This window comes from Cervus canadensis, chromosome 1, assembly GCF_019320065.1.
Source record: "Cervus canadensis isolate Bull #8, Minnesota chromosome 1, ASM1932006v1, whole genome shotgun sequence".
Classification (NCBI taxonomy): domain Eukaryota; kingdom Metazoa; phylum Chordata; class Mammalia; order Artiodactyla; family Cervidae; genus Cervus; species Cervus canadensis.
In genome coordinates, this window is record NC_057386.1 from 61906047 (window position 1) to 61916808 (window position 10762).

The 10762-nt window shown below is 40.2% G+C and overlaps 1 pseudogene; it reads left to right on the forward strand.

Moving 5' to 3' along the window:
- The first annotated feature begins 1746 nt into the window (after window positions 1-1746).
- On the forward strand, window positions 1747-3536 carry LOC122452917 (annotated as a pseudogene).
- The last annotated feature ends 7226 nt before the right edge of the window (window positions 3537-10762 follow it).

Below are 10762 nucleotides of genomic sequence, written 5' to 3' on the forward strand. Positions count from 1 at the left end.
TATATACTATATATATATAGTAAATATACTATACTTTACAGCAAATGGTAAAGGCACGTATATACTCAGGAGAAGAAAAAAATCTACAAAAACAAACTCCAAACAATTAAGAAAATGGCAATAGGAACATATATATCAAAAATTACTTCAAATGTAAACGGGTTAAATGCTCCAACCAAAAGACACAACCTGGCTGAAAGGATACAAAAACAAGACCCATATATATGCTGTCTACAAGAAACCCACTTCCAACCTAAAGAAACATATAGACTGATAGTGAGAGGATGGAAAAATATATTTCATGCAAATGGAAAGCAAAGAAAGCTGGAGTAATAATCCTCATATCAGATAACGTAGACCTTAAAGGAAAGACTATTACAAGAGATAAGGAAGGACACTACATAATGATCTAGGGATCAGTCCAAGAGGAAGACACAACAATTGTAAATATCTATGCACCCAACACAGGAGCACCTCAATACATAAGACAAACACTAACAGACATAAAAGGAGAAACTGACAGTAACACAATGATAGTAGGAGATTTTAACGCCCCACTTACACCAATGGACAGGTCATCAAAACAGAAAATTAATAAGGAAACACAAGTCTTAAATGATACATTAGACAAGATGGCTCTTATTGACATCTTAGGACATTCTATCCAAATGCAGAAGAATATACCTTTTCTCAAGAGCACGTGGAATATTCTCAGGATAGACCACATCTTGGGTCACAAATCAGACCTCAGTGAATTTAAGAAAATTGAAATCATATCAAGCATCTTTTCTGACCTGTGAGATTAGACATCAGTTACAAGAACAAAACTGTAAAAAACACAAACACATGGGGGTTAAACAATGCATTTCTAAATATGAACAGATTACTGACGAAATCAATAGGAAATTTAAAAATTCCTAGAACCAAATAAGAATGAAAACACGACAACTCAAATCTTATGGAAAGGAGCAAAAGCAGTTCTAAGAGGGAAGTTTATAGCAAAACCTCAAGAAACAAGAAATACCTTGAATAGACAAGCTAACTTTACACCTAAAACAAATGGAAAAAGGAGAACACGCCCCCCCCCCCAAATTAGCAGAAGGAAAGAAATAATAAATGTCAGAACAGAGATAATTGAAAAAGAAATGAAGGAAACAATAGTAAAGATTAATAAAGCTAAAAGCTGGTTCTTTGAGAAGATAAACAAAATTGACAAACCTTTAGCTAGACTCACCAAGAAAAAAAGGAGAGAAGAATCAAATCAACAAAACTAGAAATGAAAAAGAAGTTGGTGAAGCGGTGGCAGCTGGAGAAGGAGGCGCAGGACCCAGCGGCGGCGGAGGCGGGGAGAGGAGGGGAGGAATGGGCAGAACCATAGGAGGAGCAGGCTGAGGAGGCAGCTGCGCTTTCCGTGGGGCGAGCAGGACGCGTCTTGTTGGCCCGCTCCCCTGTTTGCTGTTGCTGGCCTGAGCTGAGTGTGAGCGCGGTGCGGACAGAGGCGATGGCCCGGGAGCATCGGGAGCATTGGCGCCAGTGACTGGGAGGTGCTGAGTGCTGCGAAGGAGGGCGCACCGAGCCTGCCCCGCCCGCCTGCTCCCCGTCCTGCCTGCTGTCTCCTGCGGCTGCTCCCCTCTCCCCGACACACTCTCACAGCTCGGGCATTGTTGGCAACTGTATGTGAGGAAACAGCAGAGGCTCAGCGATGGGCACTTAAGTATTCATCAACGTGTCGCCCCAGGAGTGGTGATTACAATGATAAAAATGCGAGATGCCGCAGATCTTTCACCACCGAACAAAATGTTGTGGAGATCTGATAGTCTTGAAAACAAATACAGTTACAGCACAGGTCATAGTAAGGCCAAAAATGTGCATATTCACAGAGTCAGAGAGAGGGATGGTGGGATCAGTTACTCTCCCCAAGAAAATTCACACAACCCCAGTGCTCTTTATAGTTCAAATTCACATTCTTCTAATCCAAGCAAAACTTCAGATGCACCTAATGATTCTGCAGATGACTGGTCTGAGCATATTAGCTCCTCTGGGAAACAATACTACAACAGTTGTCAAACAGAAGTTTCACAATGGGAAAAACCAAAAGAGTGGCTTGAAAGAGAAGAGAGACAAAAAGAAACAAGCAAGATGGCAGTTAATAGCTTCCCAAAAGAGAGAGATTACAGAAGAGAGGTGATGCAAGCAACAGCCACTAGTGGGTTTGCCAGTGGAATGGAAGACAAGCATTCCAGTGATGCTAGAAGTTTGCTCCCACAGAATATTTTGTCTCAGAGCACACACAAATTGACGGAGACTACTGACTGCCAAGAGCAGAGACTCACAGTAGTTCTGAGCCAGTACAGCACACCATCAAAGCAGTGGTTCATCCAACTGCTACCCCACGCACTGTTCCTTCTAGTCCATTTACTCTACAGTCTGATCACCCGCCAAAGAAATCATTTGATGGTAATGGAGCATCTACTTTATTAAAACTGCCTACACCAACATCTTCTGTCCTTGCTCAAAGAAAAGAAAGAAAAGAATCTACATCTGGAGAAAAGTCTGCATCACACTCTTGCACAACCTCCACATCTTCAGCCTCTGGACTCCACATCTGCACCTCCAGCACCCGCTTCGGCAATTCCTGTCTCTTCTGTTCCACAGTCACCAATACTTCCATTACTTCAGGACCCAAATCTGCTTAGATAGTTGCTTCCTGCTTTGCAAGCCACTCTGCAACTTAATAATTCTAATGTGGACACATCCAAAATAAATGAAGTTCTTACAGCAGCTGTGACAGAGCCTCTGCCATCTATAATTCATAACTTTCTTACTGCTGGACCATCTGCTTTCAACATAACTTCTCTGATCTCTCAAGCTGCTCAGCTCTCCACACAAGCCCAAGCATCCAATCAGTCTCCATATCTTTAACGTCTGACATCATCTCCATGATTGTATGTCTCCAAGGATAAGCACACCCCCGACAAACACAGTCCCCATCAAACCTTTGACCAGTACTCCTGTTTCATCACAGCCAAAGGCTAGTAATCCAGTAGTTAAGCAAGGACCAGTTTCACAATCAGCCACAGAGCAGCCTGTAACTGCTGACAGGCAGCAAGGTCATGAACCTGTCAGTCCTCAAAATCTTCAGTGCTCAAATAGCCAGAGAAGTCCTTCACCTGATCCAAATCACACGTCTAGTAGTAATGCATCAAATACAGCAGTTGTACTACAGAACTCCTCTGCCCAAACTCTGTGTCCACTAACACCAACACTTGCAGCACATTTCAATGAAAATCTCATCAAGCTCATTCAAGGATGGTCTGCAGATCATGCAGAGAAGCAGGCATCAAGATTGTGAGAAGAAGCCCATAACATGGGAAGTGTTCATATGTCAGAAATTTGTACTGAATTAAAAAAATTTAAGATCTTTACTCCAAATATGTGAAATTCAAGCAACTTTGTGAGAGCAAAGGATATTATTTTTGAGAAAACGAATTAAGGAACTCAAAAAGCTAAAAAATCAGAATTCTTTCATGATATGAAGATGTGAATAATTGCACATTGTGTTGAGAATAGCAACTGTAAATCTGTCACCCAGTCTTAACATTTTTGAGCTGCATTTAAGTAGACTTTGGACCATTAAGCTGGGCAAAGGAAATGACAAGGGGTCAGGGTCTGTGAGATTCAATTCAGGGGAAATATACAAGATGGATTTTTAAAACCCCTGAAATGTAGATTTCTTGTAGATGTATTCTTCATGTTGTAGATATGTTTTGTAGAGTGAAGCCATGGGAAGCCATGTGTAACAGAGCTTAGACATCCAAAACTAATCAATGCTGTGGTGGCTGAATACCTGGCCTTTTACATGTAAACCTGTCTGCAAAATTTGTTTTTTTAAAGAAAAATTTGGGGGAGGGGGTTAATTTATCATTCAGAAATCTTGCATTTTCAAAAATTCAGTGCAAGCACCAGGCGATCTGTGTCTAAGGATGTGATTTTGAACCATATGGGCAATGCACAAAATATCATGAAACAACTGTTTCCACATTTGCACCTGATCAAGAGCAGTGCTTCTCCATTTGTTTTGAAGAGAAATGTTTTTCATTTCCTGTGTGTTCCATTTCCCGCTAAAATCCATGATCTGATGTTATCCATTTTTTAAGACTCCCCTTTTTCTCCTTTCTTAAGGCACTGTTGCTATGGCATTTTTCTATAATCTTTTCATCCTGTGTACAGTAGCTTAAAATTGCAGTGATTGAGCATAACCCTCCATTTGGACCCTGTAAGAATGGGCTTAAAGTACTGCTGGGCATGTGTGCTGAAAGTACATTGATTGCTCAAATATAAGGAAATGGCCCAATGAACTTGGTTGTGGGAGGGAAGAGGAAGCAAAGCTAGTCAGATGTGAATTGTATTGGTTATAATAAACATGTTAAAAAAGAGAGAGAAGAAATGAAAAAGGAGAGGTTACAACAGATAATGCAGAAATAAAAAGGGTTGTAAGAGACAATTATGAACAACTATATGGCAATAGAATGGATAACCTGGAGGAAATGGACAGATTCCTAGAAAAGTTCAATCTTCCAAGACTGAACCAGGAAGAAATAGAAATTATGAACAACCCAATTACAAGCACTGAAATCAAAACTGTGATAAAAAATCTCCCCCAAAAACAAAAGCCCAGGCCCAGATGGCTTCACGGGTGAATTCTATCAAACACCTAGAGATGGGCTAATGCCTATCCTTCTAAAACTATTTCAAAAAATTGCAGAGGAAGGAATATTTCCAAACTCATTCTATGAGACCATAATCACCCTGATACCAAAAGCAGACAGACAACACAAAAAAAGAAAACTACAAGCCAATATCACTGATGAACATAGATGCAAAAATCCTCAACAAAATTCTAGCAAACAGAATTCAACAACACATTAAAAAGCTCATACACCGTGATCAAGTTGGGTTTATTCCAGGGATGCAAGGACTCTTCAATATATGCAACTCAATCAATGTGATACACCACATTAACAAATTGAAAGATAAAAACCATATGATCATCTCAATAGATGCAGAAAAAGCCTGACAAAATTCAGCACCCATTTTTGATTAAAACTCTTCAAAAAATGAGCATAGAAGGAACCTACCTCATCATAGTAAAGGCCATATATGATAAGCCCACAGCAAACATTATTCTAAATGGTGAAAAACTGCAAGCATTCCCCCTAAGAACGGGAACAAGACAAGGATGTCCACTCTCACCACTATTATTCAGGATAGTTTTAAAGATCTTAGCTATAGGAATAAGAGAATAAAAAGAAATAAAAGGAATACAGATCAGAAAAGAAGAAGTAAAGCTTTCACTGTCTGCAGATGACATGATACTGTACATAGAAAACCCTAAAGATAGTATCAGAAAATTATTACAGCTAATCAGTACATTTAGCAAAGTTGCAGGATACAAAATCAATACACAGAAATCACTTGCATTTCTATATACTAACAATGAAAAATCAGAAAGAGAAATTAAGGAATCAATCCCATTCACCATTGCAACAAAAAGAATTAAATATCTAGGAAGCAACTTACCTAAGGAGACAAAGGAACTGTACACAGAAAAGTATAAGGCACTAATGATAGAAATCAAAGACAACATAAACAGATGGAGGGATGTTCCTGAGTAGGAAGAACCAATCTTGTGAAAATGACTATACTACCAAACGCAATCTACAGATTCAATGCAATCCCTATCAAATTACCAATGGCATTTTTTCACAGAACTAGAACAAAAAGCTTCACAATTCATGTGGAAACACAAAAGACCCTGAATAGCCAAAGCTGTCTTGAGAAAGAAGAATGGAGCTGGAGGAATCAACCTTCCTGACTTCAGATTATACTACAAAGCTACAGTCATCAAGACAGTATGGTACTGGCACAAAGACAGAAATATGGACCAATGGAACAAGATAGAAAGCCCATGAATAAACCCATGCACCTATGGGTACCTTATTTTTGACAAAGGAAGCAAGAATATACAATAGGGCAAAGACTTATCAATAAGTAGTGCTGGGAAAACTGGACAGCTACATGTAAAAAATGAAATTAGAACACTTCCTAACACCATACACAAAGATAAACTCAAAATGGATTAAAGACAAATGTAAGACCAGAAACTAAACTCTTAGAGGAAAACATAGGCAGAACACTTGATGACATAAATCAAAGCAACATCCTCTATGACCCACCTCCTAGAGTAACAGAAATATAAACAAAAGTAAACAAGTGGGGCCTGATTAAACTTATAAGCTTTTGCACAGCAAAGGAAACTATAAGCAAGGTGAAAAGACAACCTTCAGAATGGGAGAAAATAATAGCAATGGAAACAACAGACAAAGGATTAATTTCCAAAATATACAGCAGCTCATACAACTCAATACCAGAAAAAGCAAACAACCCAATCAAAAAGTGGGGGAAAGACCTAAACAGACCTTTCTCCAAAGAAGACATACAGATGGCTAGCAAACAGATGAAAAGCTGCTCAACATCACTCATTATGAGAGAAATGGAAATCAAAACTACAGTGAGATATCATCTCACACTGGTCAGAATAGCCATCATCAAAAAATCTACAAACAATAAATGCTGGAGAAGGTGTGGAGAAAAGGGAACACTCTTGCACTGTTGGTGGGAATGTAAATTGATACAGCCACTATGGAAGACTGTATGGAGATTCCTTAAAAAACTAGGCATGAAACCACCATATGACCCAGCAATCCCACTCCTAGGCCTATACCATGAGAAAACTAAAAGTGAAAAAGACATGTGTATCCCATTGTTCATTGCAGCACTGTTTACAATAGCTAGAATATGTAAGCAACCTAGATATCCATCGACAGATGAATGGATAAAGTAGTTGTGGTACATATACACAATGGAATAGTATTCAGCCATAAAAAGGAACACATTTGAGTCAGTTCTATTTGAGGTGGATGAACCTAGAACTTTTCATACAGAGTGAAGCAAGTCAGAAAGAGAAAGATAAGTATCATATTCTAATGCATATATATGGAATCTAGAAAAATGGTTCTGAAGAATTTATTTACAGGGCAGCAATGGAGAAACAGACATAGAGAACAGACCTATGGACATGTGGAGAGGGGAGGAGAGGGTGAGATGTATGGAAAGAGTAACATGGAAACTCATATTGCCATATGCAAAATAGATAACCAACAGGAATTTGCTGTATGGTTCAGGAAACTCAAACAGGGGCTCTGTATCAAACTAGGGGGGTGGGATGGGGAGGGAGATGGGAGAGAAGTTCGAAAGGGAGAGGTTATATGTATCCCTATGGCTGATTCATGTTGAGGTTTGACAGAAAACAACAAAATTCTGTAAAGCAATTATCCTTCAATTAAGATATAAATAAAATTTTTAAATTAAAAAAAAATAAACCAAAGTGATAATAGCCATGATGACCCAGAATTTGCACAGACCAAAAGATAAACTGGGGGAGTGGAGGGATTCCTGGTGAGGTACAAGGGGGCAGAGCTGAGAACTTGGAGTCTGGGGCCGAGCATGGGGAGGAGAGGGGCAAGTCAAGGTAGCCCGGGTCCAGTGTCCACTGTCTTATCAAACGTCACTCTCCTTCCCATATAAAAAGGCCCATCTGGGGAACTCCTTAGTGGTCCAGTGGTTAAGACTCTGTCCTTTCACTGCCTTTTCAGGGCCCAGTGGGGGACCTAAGGTCCCAAGCCTCTTGGCAAAAACAAAAGCCCACCAGTCACTTTCTCTTATCTTTTTTTTCCTTTATAGCACTTACCAGGCAGTACATTTGCATTGTGACTTGTAATCCCTCTCCCCAACTAGAACATAAGCTCCAGGAGGACTGAGATGTTTGTCCTTTGCCTGTATCTAGAATAGTGTAGAACAGTACCCAGGATACATGTAGTATCACTCTATAAGAATTTACTGAATTTATTAATTCATGAAAACTCATCCACAGAGAAAGAAAAAAAGAAAAAGGAATCAGACACCAAAGAAAAGCATAGATGACAGACCATGAGAACCAGAGATAGCACTTGGTTTTGGATGAATTTATTTACCTCTAGCTATAATCTCTCATGAGACCAGAGTGTATTATATGCCCTTGCATTCTGTTAGAGGCATATCCCTGTATTTTTCAAAAATAAATGTCCTCTTTTTATTTAAGCTTGTTTTCTCAAATTTAAGTGTCTTGCAAGCAAAGGAGCCCTATAAAAGACAACTGGAAAAGTAGGTGTAAGCCAGACAGTGACAGCAGTGTTTAGACCTGAGTGCACCACGGAAGTGGTGGGACAAGGATGATGCAACCAGAGTGGGCTCTGGGAACATCATCATAGCAGCACCATCAAGCCAACACTCATTTATCTGAGTGCTGCCATTAGGTGGTGACGTGTGTGTGCATGCTCAGTCATATCTGACTCTGTGACCCCCTGGACTGTAGCCCACCAGGCTCCTGGGTCCATGGAAATTCCCAGGCAAGAATACTAGAGTGTGGAGAAGGTAATGGCAACCCACTCAAGTATTCTTGCCTGGAAAATCTCATGGGAAGATGAGCCTGGTGGGCTACAGTCCATGGGGTTGCAAATAGTCTGACATGACTTAGAGACTAAACAATAACAACAATGAACTAAATGCACATCCAGAGAAGAGGAACCATCACTGAAGCCTCTCTCGAAGTTCTCTAAGAAGAGTGTTTCACTCTGGAAGTTATTTGGCAAATTATATCTACGATAGCTTTTTAGCATCTTTGGAAAAAGTATTAGTACTGGAAAAACTGCATTAAGAGACTGGAGATGATTGCCTCTCGAGTGGTGTTTGTCTGAATGTCTTTCTTTTATTCAGTCCCACAGAACACTGTGTATGGATATATGGTTGTTATGTAAGATGGAATAAGGAAACAATGAAGCTTCTATTCCCTGGAAAAGAGACCTATTAGTCTAGATCCTAGCCCATTGGCACCTCTCCCCCCTTCATCCAATGTCCCTTCACTCAGTCTCTGAGCCCCCTGATGGCTAATCACTCTGCTCACTTGTCCTTTGCCTTGCCCAGCCTGTGCCAAAGAAGCTCCACAGAAGCTGATGTGGATGTGTCAGACATAAGCTGTGCCTTGTCACTGTTAAAGGCTCTAGGGAAAACAGGTACACACTGGAGACAGTGACAGCGGTATGAGACAGCGTATGATGAAATGCCAAAATCAGTGACCCAGACTGTGAGGGGTCATGGCAGAGTGACCGCAGTAGCTCCATCTTTTAGACTTAACCACAGGCTCCCAGGGCACTGTGCAGAGCACCTTACCACCTTAGTTCATTCAAGCCTTCTGGCTGCCCCCACCTGGTGATGGTCATCCTCATAATTGAGAGACCAACCTTAGGGAAGTAACTGGTACAAGTAAGTTGTTACCAGAGGTTCAGGCTCAAACTTCTATTAAATCACTGAGAGATGCAACTTATCTGAGGTCTGAGGACCAGGAAGAGCTTCCTATGAGACACAGATCTTGAACTGAATGAATGATTTTGAATACTATAGCCAGTGCTATTTCAGATATGTGCTGACCTCCAAGCTACCAGCCTATTCCTCCCCTCACCCCCAGTGAGTCTCCTGCCCTTTAGCCAGAACCAGAAACTATTATTTTTGTAGTCAAGAGTCCTGAAGTGGGCCACCCCAGCTCTGTTAATGTTATAAAAAATGCACTTCACTGACTTTACTTTGTGGTAACCTATACTGAGTACTGTCAGGGCTCCAGGAAATTGGAGGAACAAAAGAATTTTCTGTGCCCTTGTTTCTAGACATTACTCTTGAGGGCAGAACCTAGATTAATTTAGAGACCTTGATGCTTTCAAAATAAATTTAATGATAATGTCAAAAGGAAAAAAAAAGAATACTGGAGTGGGTTGCCGTTTCCTTCTCTAGGGGATCTTCCTGACCCAGGGATAGAACCTGAGTCCCCTATGTTTCCTGCATTGCCAGCAGATTCTTCACGTGCTGAGCCTTCAGGGAAGCATTAGGTGGTTGAGGATAAGGTAAAAAACAGAGAGTGTAAAAGCAGCTTCTCTCTAGGCCAAAGATAAAGCAAGATGACAACAACGTGCCTCAGTTCATCTCCCTGAGAAACAAACATCTTCAAAATCAGACTGAAAACAGTCTTCAAATACTTTATTTCCAAACTTATGACTTTTTTCTTTGAACTCAAACTCGGAAACATAAATGCTTTCACTTTTGTATCCCTAGCACATAGCACAGTGTCTCACCCATGAGAGGCAGTCAGTAAACTGAGGGAATGGCAGTCCCCATTTTATTCATTCCTGAATATCTCTCTTGTTCCTTTAGCTTTCACCTGTGATCTGGTAGCCTTTTCTAGCTTTGCAAATAAGCTAAATAGAATAGGTGGTCAGGTACGCTTTTAGATTATGTGGACATCCAAGAATTGTATATGCAATAAATATTATTCAATGGTTAGCTAATATTTATTTAAGATAGTACACATTCCTTCACCCAGGGAAAACAACAAGAATCAAGCAAACATATTTGTAACTTTTATTTTAAAAAAGCACTTACAATCTTTGCTAAAACCAATTTGCTGTTGTTATAGGTTTTAATTTTTTTTTCCTTAAAAACTGGCTGATGTTTCCCCCTGCAGGAAAACTCAGGTAAGTTCACAAACTGTTACAGGAGGGAGATACATCTGGAAAAGTCATTCTTTGGGTTGGGCAGAAAACACAAAGAGCTTCTG